The sequence below is a fragment of the Hyperolius riggenbachi genome, chromosome 10 (genome assembly GCF_040937935.1).
Source record: "Hyperolius riggenbachi isolate aHypRig1 chromosome 10, aHypRig1.pri, whole genome shotgun sequence".
Taxonomy (NCBI): domain Eukaryota; kingdom Metazoa; phylum Chordata; class Amphibia; order Anura; family Hyperoliidae; genus Hyperolius; species Hyperolius riggenbachi.
Genome location: NC_090655.1, coordinates 126271330 through 126286858, shown reverse-complemented (window position 1 = coordinate 126286858; position 15529 = coordinate 126271330). Strand labels below are relative to the sequence as shown.

The 15529-nt window shown below is 42.8% G+C and overlaps 1 protein-coding gene across 3 annotated transcripts in view; it reads left to right on the top strand.

The window, feature by feature from the left end:
* LOC137535998 (transmembrane protein 150A-like) overlaps positions 1 to 15529 on the top strand; it is a 185753-nt gene that overhangs the window by 36924 nt on the left and 133300 nt on the right. The gene's annotated exons all lie outside the window — the stretch shown is intronic.

Genomic DNA, 15529 nt, shown 5'->3' with positions numbered 1-15529 from the left:
TTCCTATGTTGTTGTTCACGTTGCCTAGCAACTGGGAGGGGTGATCAGCACACAGGACAGTCGGAACTGTGTCACGCTTCCTGTCACCTCCTTTCAACCAAAAAGATGGCTGCCCTCATGAAATCAAACATGTGCCTGTTCTTTTAAAACAGGGTGGGTAAGAGATTATATTGCCTATCTATGTTAACATAACTAATGTAACTTAATGACAGTAGGTTTATGCTGAAGTTCCTCTTTAAGAGTAAAACAAGGCTTTTGCCCTCAACCACACCTTGCAAAACTCAGCCACAACTAGCAGTTGTCTGCGAATGAATCTTTTAGGCTGCTTTCACAGTGGGACGTTACAGGCTGAAGTTACAGCAGCCAGTAACGCAGCCCAACTCACAGCAATAATAAATCAATGGGCTGTTCACAGTGCCCACGTTGCGTTGTAACGCTGCACGTTCTGGGAAAGTGCAGCATGCTGTACGTTTTACTGGGCTAGGCCACGTTATACTGTTTGCACATGCTCAGTAATGTTGGAGGAGGAGGTCTCCCCTCCTCCTCCACGGCCAGCCACATGGCTAATTTAATATTCACTGCACTGAGGAGACTGTAGTGTTGTCCGAATCATAAATGAATCTTTAATTTGATCCAGATCTTTTTCGTGAGTCGAATCATCCGGATCATCACAATGAAAGATTCGGTTCACAGTGAATGTCTGTCTGGAAGAAACAGGAACTTAGGCCTGGTGCACACCAGAGGAGTTTTTCTGTGCGTTATTGAGTTTTTAAATCTGCTGCTAATGTTATCCTATGTGTCTGTGCACACTGGAGCAATGAGGTTTTGTAAAAAAAAACCCATAGCATTACATTGGGAAGAGCTTTTAGAGGTTTCAAAAGCTCTTCCCAATGTAATGCTATGTTTTTTTTTACAAAACCTCATTGCTCCAGTGTGCACAGACACATAGGATAACATTAGCAGCAGATTTAAAAACTCAAAATGCTCAGAAAAACTCCTCTGGTGTGCACCAGGCCATACAGAATGTACAGTGCAGGGAAAGTCCTCTCCTGCTAGTCATTTCACCCAGTCTGCTTCCTTAGTAAAATGATTCAAATGATTGGGTTCAAAGATCCGGATCTTTTCAATGATCCGATTCAAATGATCCGAATCTTTAAAAAGATCCGGACTTTCTATCACTAACCTGGAGCGGCTGCTTTGAGAGCTGCTTAACGCAGCTCAATCTCACGTCCAACTTCAACACCACCATGCGTTGCGTTAGGGGCACGTTATGCGACCATATCGTCCCCTAAAACGCAACGTCTTGGTGGGAAAGTAGCCTTAGACAAGATATACACACACATAAAAACAATTTCATACACTGCTGCCCAGCTACGTGAACTCAGGCTGGTGTTCACTTATCTTAGGTCAGCCACGGGCTTTAGACCCAAACTACAGGAACACTGCACGCAAAATGCAATCTCACATGAGTAGCAACGAAATAACCAAGCATACAAGACGGCACTGATGTTGTAACACTATACTCTGCAGTCTCTCTCTAGGAAATGTAAATTCTCTGCTTAAAGGAATACTATCGATTCACATTTTTTTTTCAATTGACACAGGAATTGTTTGGGAAGTGCGTTTGATATGGGAAGGGAGTTTGATATGTTTGATATTTGCTTTCTGTAGTCTGATATGCAACTCTGGCTGTGCATTGAAGCAGACACCCCTTCTGCAATTGATTTGTCCCAATATAGCTAAATCCTACCCTCAAATTACAGCTTTTGCCTCTGATATTTAACATGAAAAGTAGGAAAATGTTTACACAGCTACTTAGACATTATTTGTACATTGTCATTTTAGAGTACATTTGAAATTGGCACCGGTAGACTTGGGCGCAGGATACAGCGCTATATGGCTGATCCTGCTTCTGCACAAGTCCGGGACGATTTAATTACTATTCCCCCTCCAGGCCTCCATGGATAGTGGGGGAATGAAATAATTCGGCTTCCAGCGATTGCTGGCGGCCGAATTATTGTGTTTTTAAGCAACTTCGGTTACGTCTTCTGACGGAGCCGACGTTACTCACTGAGCGCCGCTATAGACTGATTCCCATTACAGTCTATGGCGGCGCTGGCTGCGCCCAAATCTAGCAGCGCTGAAAAGCACTGCTCTGTCATTTTAGAACACTTGGGTATTGATAGTATTCCTTTAAAGGACTTACGAGGTGAAATGTGACATGATGAGATAGACATGTGCATATACAGTGCCGAGCTCACAAATAACTAGGCTGTGTTCCTTTTTTTCTTTCTCTGCCTGAAAAAGTTAAAAATCAAGTATGCAAGTGACAGTTTCTGTCTGGGTCGGGACCGGGTCGGACTGGGTCAGACTATAGCATAACCCTCACTGATAAGTAATTACAGCCATAAAACATTTTTCTGTCAGTAAATGGCTTTTAAGAGCAGGAAAGTGATAAAAAGGGTCAATAATTCATAGATTTGAGCTCTGGCATACTGCAATGAATGTGTCATTGAGCAGAAACAATGAAACAGTAAAAACGTAAAAACTAGATTAAAATATAAAATAAAACTGTGGGATATCTAAAAAAGTCATTTTTAGGAGAAGTAGGGTAGATATAATTGTTTTTCTCAGAAGTTTATTTTCACCTCGTAAGTCCCTTTAAATGTTTACTGAATTAAAAAAGTAAAAGTCAGATACTCACCTAAGGAGAGGGAAGGCTCGGTCCTAATGAGCCTTCCCCCTCCTCTCCCGGTGCCCGGTCCCGCGCAGGGTCCCCCATGGCAGTATTCGACCAGTTCGGTCAAATACTGCCACTTCCGCATGCCTTCGGGAGCTTTCGGAAGCTTCCGGGAGCACTCAGGCTCTCGATGACGCGGCCGCTCCATACTACGCATGCGCGAGCGCCCTCTATGACGCACTCGCGCGTACGTAGCATGGAGCGGCCCGTCTTCGGAAGCCCGAGTGCTTCCGAAGACCTCCGAAGTCCCTGCGGCGGCGGACGCGAACGGGGGAGCCAGCGCAGCACCGAGGGCACCGGGAGAGGAGAGGGAAGGCTCATTAGGACCAAGCCTTCCCTCTCCTTAGGTGAGTATCTGACTTTTTCTTTTGTAATCCGGTACCCATTGGCTTTAAGTACACAACAGACTAACTTATTAAATAAAGATTTAATATTCCAAAAAGGTGGAACAATGCAGAAAGTATATACAAAAATATTTACAAAAAACAAAGTAAATGACAATGACACACAAGGCATTTTGTTATAAAAATAAAAGGGAATAAAACAAATAGAACTTAACCATTGTGTAAAGTCTAATTCCTGGTTCGGGAGAACACAATGCTGACTCAGAGTAACCCTTGCCGTGCAGCAATCTCCAGATACACTCATCAAATAGTTTGTTCATGTGCTTCAGACAGCTTGCTATCTTAGACAATGTCTAGATGTTTGCATTTGACAGGTTAAAGTGAACCTCCAGACTAAAAATCTACTCCGCAGCACTGAAAAAGCATGGTGTTTACAGCTTCACAGCATCAGAACTTTGTTTGTTTTTCTTACCTAAGCCTCACTTTTAGCTGCACAGAAGAAAACTGCCGGGCATTTTTCCCCTGATGCTTTGCAAAGCTTGATGGGATTTCTGATGTTGTTCTCCTTCTGCTGTTTTGGAGCAATTTTTTTATTTATTTATTTTTATTATTTGAGATTTGAAGCCTAGCGTGTGCAGCCGGGAGGGGTGATCAAGACACAGGGCAGTTGGAACTGTCTCATGATCCCTGTCACCTCCTTTCAACAAAAAAGATGGCTGCCCCCATGAAATCACACACATTTGCCCGTTCTTTTAAAAGAGGGTGGGTAAGAGATTATATTACCTATCTATTTTAATTAACATAACTAATGTAACTTAAAGGATACCCGAGGTGACATGTGACATGATGAGATAGACATGGGTCTGTACAGTGCCTAGCACACAAACAACTATGCTGTGTTCCTATTTTTCTTTTTCTGCATGAAAGAGATCAGGTATGTAAGTGGCTGACTCAGACCTGACTCAGACAGGAAGTGTGACCCTCACTAATAAGAAATTCCCCTTTTTTTGCCTCTTTCTTGCTCTCAGAAGCCATTTTCTGCTAGGAAAGTGTTTTATAGTTGGAATTTCTTATCAGTGAGGGTCACGCTGTAGTCACTTCCTGTCTGAGTCAGGACTGAGTCAGCCACTTACATGCCTGATATTTAACTTTTTCAGGCAGAGAAATAAAAAAAGGAACACAGCATAGTTATTTGTGTGCTAGGCACGGTACATACACCTGTCTATCTCATAATGTCACGTCAGTTTGGGTATCCTTTAATGACAGTGTTTGTTTAGGCTGGAGTTCCCCTTTAACACCAAGTACCTGACCGACTCTAGCTGGTGAATAATGCAAAAGGCTAGGTGATATTTAATTGTCATCACCGCACTCTTCAAAGGAGATGCAAATGAATACACTTTACATATTATGGTATCGCACAGTAGAAAATATGTAGACAAGATTGATTCTACATGACCTAGCTAAGATGGCTACCATGAATGCATATATCACGCTGGTTACTTGTATCGTTGTGGGGGTAAATTGTGGTCAAACAGGTGGGGCGGAGAAGCATGTTAACTGATTGATGCAAATCGTGTAGTGCTAGTAGAGGCTGAAATTCCATTTGTTTCTCCGTCAGATTTCTCTTGAAATCTTTTTTGAGAGGAAGTGGGTGGAAAAGATGGTACTTTGATCATTACTACCTAATCATTTTCTGAATTATGATCGATCGTTCTGTGGCTGGACTATTAATGGGCAACCACACATTCTTCAGTACCCTTGTTGGTTCCCAAAACTCTGTGTATTAAATAAATCATCTAGGGCTGGGTGTAAAGTGTGAACGGAGCCATAGGGAAACGTGGGAATTACTTTGAAAATCCGTTGTCCTTTCAGTTATAACTGAGAGCAACTGTATAAGTGTAAACTGGGCCTAAGCAATTTAAATCTGACTTGACAACTGGCGTTCAGGAAATTCTTTTGAAAACCCTGAGACTCACTCCTGAGGAGGTGGAGTAATCCAAAACCAGTTATGTCCGATTTTTACCTGCTTATGTAAAATGTAAATAGAATTTTTTTTCCTACTTTTTATGTACATTTAAGGTGGAAAACTGTATTGATCAGCATAAGTTTAGTGTTTGTAGGCATCTGTCAGGCCTACATAACTCTTTAATACCATAATGCTCCTCAGAATAAGTAATGGCACGAAATGTGCAGAAAGTATTACCCCCCCCCCCCCCCCCCCCCAAAGATTCAGCAAGTCTGGACAGGTTTTTTGAAGAAAATGCTGCTGATATGGTAATACACTGCAGCCCTTTCCTGGTTCTTATTGTGATAAAGCAAGAGTTAATGAAACTCGTTTCAATTGCCACATGCAGGTGACTCTGGATTGCTGTGATCTCCTCCCTGGGGGTTGCTTGGAGTTCTGTAACTTTGGGTTGAGCTATCTGCTGGGTTGAATCACTTGGCAGCATTGTTGTGATTTCACATTTCCATGTCTAGGTTTCGATTTTTTTATTTTTTTATTGTTACCAGCTTTGTGACCAGTTTTGTCTTAAATGAACTTTTCCGGTTTTGGATATATCTTTTTTTTTATTGTCTTTTACTGTTACTGTTTCCCTTCTGAAATGTTGCGATCTCTTCTTTGGCTTCAACTCTTGTCCTTGTTCTTAACTCTCCATTGTTTTCACTATCTTGTCTTCAGTTCTCTTTCACCTTCAAATAAAGCGGTTTAATCCTGAGTGCTTTAGTAGTATTTAGGTTACAAAAGAATAATTGTTTATTAATGGCTCTAGTGTATATTATTTTATTTCAGCACAAAGTTTACCAAGTACATTAAGACATTGGCATTTTCAGCCAAGGACCAACAGAAGAATAGTTACTATCTTTTGTCTTAATGGGTGATACAATTTTTCTATGTTTTCCTATAGCTAAGTTAGAAGCCTTCTACACATGCTTGATGCTCTCGGCCTAATGCTGGATACACACGGTGCGTTCCCGCTCGTTTCCCGTCGATTCGTTTATTTCCAACATGTCCAATTTGCGTTTCGATGGATCGTTAGGTCGATTTGGCATACATTACATGAGAATCGACCTAACGATCCATCGAAATGCAAATCGGACATGTTGGAAATAAACGAATCGACGGGAATCGAGCCGGAAATCGAGTGCGGAAACGCACCGTGTGTATCCAACATTATGCTGGGTTTACACCATACAATTTTCTGTTAGATTTACCTGCCAGATAAATAAAGTTCAACATGTTGGAAATTTATCTATCTTACGATCTATCTGCCGAGCAATTAGGCAGTGTTCTACTCAGCAGGAGATAAACAGAAGACAATGCACCAGAGATAATGACCATTCTCTACAGAGAATAATCTAATTATGCATTCTAACAGAAAATCTTACGCTAGCGATACACGGTACGTTTCTGTACCGTGTATCGACCTGCTGATCCGGCCAGCTGATAATATTCAGCTAGCCCGATCAAGACGCTCGACTCCTGCACGCTCGATTCCCGCTGGCGGGCAATGGCAGGGAATCGAGCGCTGATAAGGAAGCGCCGACGGGGACGAGCTGGGACGCGGCAAGGGTCGATCTGGTGGCTAATCGGCCGTTGGATCTACCAGTCTATTCCCAGCATAATGCTGGGCATACACGGCTCGATAATGCGCCGGTATCAAGCCAGCGGCTCGATGTTGGAGCGTAACCCCTCGTCCGCATGGATCGATTACCGCTTGTCCCTGCGGGCGCTGCTAATCACAGTTTCGTTTGCTCCTATTCTCCCCGCCGGTATCGAGCGCAGAATCGATCCGGCGGGGTATAGGACAGGTTGAATGTTATCAATCGAGCCATCAGCGGCTCGATTGATAATATAAAACGAGCCGTGTATGCCCAGCATTACAGAAGAATCTAACAGAAAATTGTATAGTGTAAACCCAGCATTAGTTACCGTGTATCGACCAGCTGATCTGCCCAGCTGATAATATTCAGCTGGCCTGATCAAGCCGCTCGACCTCCGGCCACTCGATTCCCTCCTGCGGACAATGGCAGGGAATCGAGTGCTGATAAGGAGGCGGGGGCGAGTGGTAATCGATCCGTGCGGGGAGCGGCTGTCGATCTGGCGGCTAATCGAGCCGCCGGTCGACCCGTGTATCCCCAGCATAATGGGCATATATCATCTCTCAAATTCTGTTGAGCTTCAGCATTTGCTGAAATAGTGTTTTGGGCGTGCAGTGCGCATTCCCTCTTCAGTTTTGCTATTTGTGTTAACTCCTCTCAACCCCTCTGTGACGAACACGCTGAAATCCGCGTATAGGGATTTCGGCGCAGCCGGCGCCACCATTGGCTGTAATAGCTATTACGGCTATGGCAGCGCACAGGGAGTAAATTCGGCGCCGTCAGAAGACGGAGCTGAAGTTACTTTTAAAACATAATTATTCGGCTTCCAGCAATTGCGAATTATTTCATTCCCCACTATCCATGGCGGCCTGAAGGGGGAATACTATATAATACGGCCGGGACTTGTGCACTAGCAGGATCAGCCATATACCGGCTGAATCCTGCGCCCAAGTCTCCTGCGCCGTTCTCTCTCGTACGCCTCTGTGATTCATCTTGGTTCAGTATTTTGATAAATTTGATCGACTTTAATAATTCAGGTAGTTGATGGGATATCCATAAATGCACCACAAGATTTGCTATATTCGACCATCACTGTGCAGGAAGTGCACCTGGATGTCAGAACTCTGCATCAAGTCAGTTTGAAAACTCCCGGGCACATCTGCCTATAGCTGTCAATTTAATTGTCAAATTATTATTGTTCAAAACCCCCAAAACAGCTGGTAATTCTCAATCTACTGACAGAAATGTTAAATTGTACTCGAAATACCATTTTCAGAATTTTTGAGCGAGATTTATCACTTTTCATCTTAATAAAACACAATTAATTTTTTATTGACTTGACCACAGTCGATCAATTAAAAAAATCAGTGTAGGACTAGTTGAACTTGTTATATACTTGAGATAATTCTAGCTTGCTGCATAACTAAATGGAAAAGTAATTTTTAATAACATTACATTTACAAAACCTTATGTGCAGTAATGATATTTGGTATAACTTTTACAGGAAAATGTATTTTAACTTAAGTTGAATTAGACAGTCAAATTGTGGGTGTTTCACTCCTGCATCACTGGTGAATACCGTAGGTAAAATATATACCTTTATAAAATATTTCTCCATTGATGAGCTATTATCCGTATTATAAAAAAAGCACACAGTTAATCCTGCATTCTGGCAGATGGTATTACATTATATATATATATATATATATATATATATATATATATATATATATATATATATATATATATATATATATATATATATATATATATATATATATATATATATATATATATATATATATATATATATATATATATATATATATATATATATATATATATATAATATTATTTTTTTTCTTCTTCTTCAAATTTCGGCTAGTGGACAGTGACCAACTCCAGCAGTCAGGTAAAGACTAGCAGTGCTAATTTGTAACTTCTGAAACGGTATTTACTGAAATTTCTGAGAAACAAGCATGTGCTTCTACTTTAAAAGTAGTGTATATCCCTCAGTACTGCAAGCCGACTTCAGCATGTCCAGGAAGTCTTCACACAGTTCATATTACTAAGGAGATATTAAGCTCTGGCACTCTGTAATTGCTAAGGTACCAGGCAAATGCTGATGATGGAGCTGAACTCCTGCTCTTATCATATGGAAACTTTCCTGGAGTTGTGCAGGGTTCAGTACAGAAGACGAATTGTCTATTTTGTTTGCTTCATTCCACTCTTGCTTTTATTGGACTTGCATATAGGAAGGGGCCAGAATAAGGGAGAAGGAAAGTCATCTGTTATCCACCCCTCTGAAGCTGTAGGCAGCAGAACCCCTGATGTCTCTCAGCCTTAATAAAGTGTGTGAGTAGACAGCATATTATAGAGCACCACTTGCAGATTGCATTTTCTGGTACTTTCTTCTCTGAAAGAGGCCTGCGGCTGCTCCCTTCTGATCAGGTCTTGGCACTTAATAAAAGAAATGAAATGTTCTTCCTATCTCTGGAATGTCTTTGAATAGAGAAGTGGCTTAGATAATTTCACGCTTTTTAGGAAAATAGAGAACATAATTTCATATTTGTACTAATAATCTCTAAACATGAACACTATTCAATGTACATTACAGCTCATGGTAACATGGTAAATTCTGTTTGTTTCCCATGGTTTGTTTGAGAAATGTGTAGGAAATATAAAGCATGGTTTAGATATGGATTGGCTTGTAATAGGTTACTTTTGCATGAAATAAAAAAAATATACACACACTTTCTTGTTAGATGGTATAAAGAAAACTTTTATATGTAGTGTGTGGTTATAGTATCTGTCAGGTTTGTTTCTGCTGTCTTTGTACCGTTTGGGGATATTTTCAAACACTTAATACAAGAAGATTCCAGTCCCCCATGTAAAAGGCAGAGTGTGATAGCAAAGTGAAGAAGGCTAAGCATTAGGTGCATTAGGCAAGCCATACAGCCCTCCAGTACCAGCAGAGTGAGCAGTGTTCAGTGCATGCTAGACCTCATCCCAAAAGTGACTGGAAGTCCATATTGCAGTGATTACATGGAACCCTTTGTCCAGAAATGAGCATGACTTAAGCCGGAAGCCCCATTGTAACATGGATAAGGACCCTTTTCCACTTGCAATCGAAAACGCAAATCCCAAAAGCCAGCGATTTGCGATTTTTCATTAATTTTGTAATGGGATTGCAATTTTTCATTTGCATTGCGTTATCCCTCTTAAAATCGCTCCAGAAAGCGATTGCAATTTGAAAATCGAATCACTATGCAAATACTTCTCATGATTTCTATGATAAAGTAACAACCCTAGCGATTTCAAAATCACTAGGGATTTTGCAATTCAACTGTGCAGTGGAAAAGGGCTCTGTAGCATAGATTAGATCTAGTAATTATGTGGGGTTGTTGCAGTGCTGTAAGGATGTTCATAGTGTTTAGATAGAGCCAAAAAAAACCCCAATCCATTTAAATAAGCTTTAGCATATATTCTAACAATTCCCATGCTCAACAAAAATGGAGAACCCCATTCTTACAAAGGTAGGAAAAGTGTGTGCGGCGCTCCTTTACTCAAATGGCACAATGCACCGAATTTTTTGCCATATAAGACGCACCTAGATTTAGAGGGCAAAAACCAGGGAAAAAATATATAACCTATACTTGGTGCGTCCATATTTCAGGAGCATTGATGTCCTCCCCCAAATGGTGTCCTCCTGTGTACATGTCCTCTTGTGTCCCCATGTGTCCTCCTAGGTCCCTATGTTTCCTCCTGTATCCCCATGTCACACCCATGTCTCCCCCTGCCTCCAGTCTCCCCCACGTCTCCTCCATGCCTGCTCTGGCCTCCCCCATGCCTCCTTTTGTCTCCCCATGTGTCCAACATATGTCCCCCATGACTCCTCTGGTCTCCCCATGCCGTCTCTGGTGTCCCCATGCCTCCAGCATGTGTCCCCCATGCCTCCAGCATGTCTCCAGCATGTCTCCCCCATGCCTCCAGCATGTCTCCCCCATGCCTCCAGCATGTCTCCCCCATGCCTCCAGCATGTCTCCCCCATGCCTCCAGCATGTCTCCCCCATGCCTCCAGCATGTCTCCCCCATGCCTCCAGCATGTCTCCCCCATGCCTCCAGCATGTCTCCCCCATGCCTCCAGCATGCCTCACGCATGTGTCCCCTTGCCTCCTCTGGTCTCCCCATGTCTTCATAATGTGTCCCCCCCCCCCCACCATGTCTCCTCCAGTCTTCCACTGTCTAACCCATGTGTCCCTGCTGTGCCTGGCTTCATCCCCGCATGCCTCTCCTCCCCTCTACTCACTCCCCCATGTATCTCTGCCCCCCCCCCCCCCCCCGCCCGTGTGAGCAGCCGCAGCGAGCGACTTACCACCTCCATCATGCCTGCGGCGATTGAAGACGATGCTCACATGGGGGGCCCAGAGATAAATGGGGGAGTGAGGGGAGGAGAGGCATGCGGGGACAAAGCTAGGCACAGCAGGAGAAGAGGCATGGAATCCCCGATGGCATCTGGTCGGCGGTTCATAACGGCGGGCGTTCGGAAGTCAGAGATTCCCTGCCTTTGCCGTATAAGACGGGACTTTTTCTTCCCATTTTTGGGGGAGAAAAAGTGTTTCTTATACGGCGGAAAATACGGTATAATAGCGAAAAGGCAGTAAAAAACACTGGCTCTCACCCACTCTGCAACAATCCTAGATGCCGATGTCCTGCTCCGCATGGTAAACGTAGAGGGACAGGTATAGGTGGGGGAGGTTTGTATCGTCACATGTATCTGGCATCAGGGGATTCCCGCCGGCTAGAAAAAGTGGGCAAAGCCAGCAACAACCAATTTTCACTCCCTGAATTTTCTATTTTTACCTTTTGAATGGCAAGCTTCCCAACTGTTGGTCACTGGGTGACTGGGCTTAACAGGTTGAAAAAAAGGAGAATCAGATTTCAGTTATTGATTTTAAAAATTTTTGCAGCAGAAGATCTATGCCCCGCGGGACTTCACTTAAGGTAGCCATACATCTAGAGATTCTGATTCAATCAAAGCGATCAACTTTATTGGGGGATCCACTTCGGTGTAGTTGATCAAAAGTCGATCGAATAGTGACCCACACACTAAAAGCGATTATGCGATTCACCCTCACTAATCGATCTGATCAATGTTGTGTCTCCATGTTCTGAATGCAAAAATTGATCTAATGATATGTGAACAGTAGTCGCTTCCTGTGTGACCGATATCTTAAATACTGCTCGATCGACTAAGCTGGTCGATTCGACATGAAATCAGTCACTTTTCATCAATTGTGAATTCTGGATAACTCTCGATTTGATAAAATGATCAAATTAAATGGTTGATCTACTAAAAAATTGCTAGATGTATGGGCACCTTTACTGTCCCCGGGGCGCAGATAATCATCTCTGGCTTCTGATGCGCATCGCGTGGCTGCTCACTCCCCTTCATCAGTGCTTACAAGATCATTTGGTGATCTAAATGCTGCATTTATGAATGATCTCTGCTGTAACAAACAGCAGAGATTATTAATAAAAAAAAAAAACGGGTATGTTTTTTTTTATTTTTTTTGAAAAAATACTCAATTTCCAAATAAAATATTGTCATTCGTTTACAAGGGGCATCATAATTGAAGTGCTATAATAGCCAGGACAAATAGGCAGATGAAATGTGTGGGTTTTATTTTAAAACTATTATGGCTGAAAACTGAGAAATAATGAATCGGGAGGACTGCAAGGCAACTAGTATTGTTTGAAAGAAAATAAATATGGCAGCCTCCACATCCTCGCGTTCCCTTTTAAAAGATTGAAAAAGTGCATGGCGGCTCCAACAGCCAATTAAATTTGTCCATTAAAAATTAATGGGTGAAATACAAACTGCAGCGGTTGGTTAACTGTTCATGGCAGTGTCATCAAACTTTTTTACATTCAGTAACTGTAATTCCAGCTTTGAAAAAGTGACAAAGCCACCAACAGACAATTACATTTTACCTATTGAGTTTCAATGGGAATATTTAAATGGTTGTCATTCTTACACGGTTTATGGCAGAGTCCTCAAATTTGGCACATTTGGTGACAGGTTCACATTTTAGAAAAAAAAAATGGGTGGAGCCGCACACGGCCAAACAGATTTATTTGATTTCAGTGTAAAAAGTTGAACTGCTAAAATTCTCCATTTTAAACCAAGCTCCCCAAAAGCATGGACACCTGCAGATTATATTGGCCATGCCACCTTCTGCTCACCTGTTATAGCTTTGCCCTGCAGCAGTGCAGAGGCCAGTCATGTAGGAAAGGATTTGCTTGTAAGGGTGTCTAGATTCAGATTTTCTTCCCCTGTTGGGGGTCACAGGAGTCTAACCAGTGAGTGACAGCCAAGCGTTTCTGCCCAGTAAGACTGCATAGTAGACAGACTAAAGGTGCCCATACATCTAACAATGTATGGGCAGATTAGACCAAAAGATGAACTGAATTAAATCTGATCAGTGAGAGATGGCTGCCTATACGCCACAGGATGATTTCCAATCATTAAATCTTTCAGGAATCGTCCTTGTGAAGCAGCCTCGCTAGCCCCAACCACCGTCCCCCTGGTGCCTTAGCGTGTACCTTATTTGTGTGCTTCCGCCGAGTCTCCACCATACGTCTGCATTTGCGTCCCATGTGACAACCGGCATATACCACGTTGCGCACGTGTGTGACCACCCACCTCACGTGGTATATGGCGGAAGTACGGTAAAGACTCAGCCCGCATTTGGGAGGCGTCAGACAGGTAAAGTATTAGCATGCACGGGCATCAGGGGAAGGGAGAGACATGTGGCATTTTCAAACAGCAGCTCTGGGGGTTCTGGTGCATTTGGTCGTCCCCATTTGGCACGCCATTACCACTGCGCGCCTGAGATTCCCAGCATGTCCGAACGATACATTCAACCAATTTCGGCCCGAAATTAGTCAAATCGTCGAGCAGACCTGCTTGTTGCGACACTGATTTTCATCCAATGCGATCATAATGTTCAAATTGGACGGTTGGTCAGCTGCAAAAACTACAGATGTATGGCCACCTTTACAGTCTGAGATGCAGCAACTTGTTACAAGGAAAGGAGTAATGGTGTCCATAGACATTAAGATTATGGGCAGATTCGACAGACAAATTTTATCTCTTAATCGAATCTGAATAGAGATAAATTTGTCTCTTGTCAAATCTGCCCATACACTACAGGCCTATTCCCATCCGTCAGACGCTATGCGCCAGTAGTGTGTACGGATAGTCGCCCGGAGGTTACTTGGCACCGCGCAGAGGCTGCAACAGGACAGGTAACGTATAAAAGCACATGGGGGGGCTCATTTATACATTGCCGAGGGGGTTTTGTGGTCTTGTCGCTCGCTCGGAAATTGCTGCTGTACCGCCGCACACCCGACCAACCAGCTTCGGCCAGACATCTTGCAGCATGCTTGATAGACTAATTTTTGTCCCAAAATTGGTTGCTTAGTCAGTCGGGCATGCATTTGATGGTCGATCGGCCGCCAAGTCACCTGATGTATGGGCACCTTAAGGGCCCATTCACACCGGTGATTTTGGCAAAGCGCTAGTGCTTTTTAAAGCGCTAGTGCAATAATACCCTATGGGCCGGTTCTCACTTGGGCGAAATGGAAACTTGTAGCCTGCACCATTTTCAGGCGATTTTCCGGCGATTGCGTTTAGTGTTATAGAAGCGCTAAAGGTAAATGCGACAAAATCGCCAAGTGTAAACACCAAAAATCGCCTGAGCAAAACGCTAGCAAAAGCGCTAGCGTTTTGCAAGTGTGAATGGGGCCTTAGTCTTTCATTGGTCTGTCCTCAACATTGACCGGATCTTATCTTGTAACACTTTTCATAGTAGAAATTGAGCCATACACTGATGTATAGGTTTGATAGGCAGGCAAGTAGCGTTGTAAATGGTTGACAGCAGCTACCATTAGTCTCTCATTACTAGTTTATTCGTTTTTGGTGCTGTTAAAAGGAGTTGTAACTTATCTTTATTGTACTGCTTGCAGAAAGTCCCTCACATCTTTTCCTAACAGGAAGTGGGAGAGTCTCTTCAAAAAGGGCAGACTGAGCACCCAAATACATTTTCTTTATCTTCCAGTTTAGGGAGCATTCGAATCTGTCTTTTATTCCTGTCCCTAGGACCCCTGTGATTAGTACTACAGCCATGGGTTATGTAGTGAGAGAAAATTAAGTGAGGACATAGATTTTAACTATTTCCACACTACTAAAAACATTTTCTGCGCTTTTGTCTGTAAAATGTCATAGGCCTGGGACCCAGTGCTTTTCTGAGTGCCTGAGACTTTAAAAGCTCTTGCCAATGTAATGCTTTGTGAGAGATCCCACGTGGGGCATGTGATAGATATATATATATATATTTATTTATTTTTATTTTTTTTGCTGCAGTGTTAAGATGTTGCTGCTGTAGCCACGTTTTTCTATATGCCATTACTTACTGTGTTGTCTTCCTGTTGCAGTTCATATTGGTGACATATATATATATATATTTTTTTTTTTTAATTGGCGTGCTCTTTTACGGAATAACTGATGCAGTCTGTTCTGTCAGAAGATCATGCCTCTTGGATTTTGTTTTCTGGTCTTGGGAGGGTGGTTGTTTTTAATTGATGCTGAGTGATTCTAGCCATTATTGACTGGCTTGTGCTTGTCGGAAAGTGTCTTCTGCATCCATTACCACAGTCCTAGAATTCCCTGATTGGTGTTTAGCCGCATTGTGAACCCAGCAAAAAAGCATCTTGTACATCTAAAAAGGGAAAATTGGCAATGTGTTGTGAAGCGCTCTGGAACCTTCCCAGACTGTTGCAG